This window comes from Aphanomyces invadans, assembly GCF_000520115.1.
Source record: "Aphanomyces invadans strain NJM9701 unplaced genomic scaffold supercont1.317, whole genome shotgun sequence".
Classification (NCBI taxonomy): Eukaryota; Oomycota; class Saprolegniomycetes; order Saprolegniales; family Verrucalvaceae; genus Aphanomyces; species Aphanomyces invadans.
Genome location: NW_008580462.1, coordinates 1 through 530, shown reverse-complemented (window position 1 = coordinate 530; position 530 = coordinate 1).

Sequence of the window (530 nt, the reverse complement as noted above, 5' to 3'; positions counted from 1 at the left end):
CAGTGTTGAATTTGCCTGTTGCCTCGAAAGGGTTCGCGGTCGGAAGCCGCGTTGAACGAAGCACAAAGATATCTTTAGTCAAGTTTGGTTCCATCCAAGCTTAGTCGACACTACGGGATGGTACGCAGTGGTTCGTCGGAGGACGAAGCGTCCAACAGGGAAGAAGCCCGCTCGCGTTCGCGTGACCGCGTAGAGGAGCCGCGTGGCCGTCAAGCCCGCCGCCAGATGGCGAATCCTACCCGATCCCCTCGACGTCAGAAGCCGCGTCCCGTTGACGAATGGCTGCCTCAGCGAGGTGGCACCATGTTTACCACCTCGTACCAAGAACCGCTGACCATGTATCCTTCCGCCGCGCCGTCCGCAGCGGAAGATGCTGTTCCACGTTCTGGAACCGAAGGCGCCGATCAGCATGACGATGCTGAAACCGCTGGTCCGAACGTAACGGGTAGTTTCGCAAGCCCTATGGGCGATGTGGACATGGGAAGTGACGCGGGTTACGGCCACGGTCAGGTGTGGAACGCGCCAGCTCT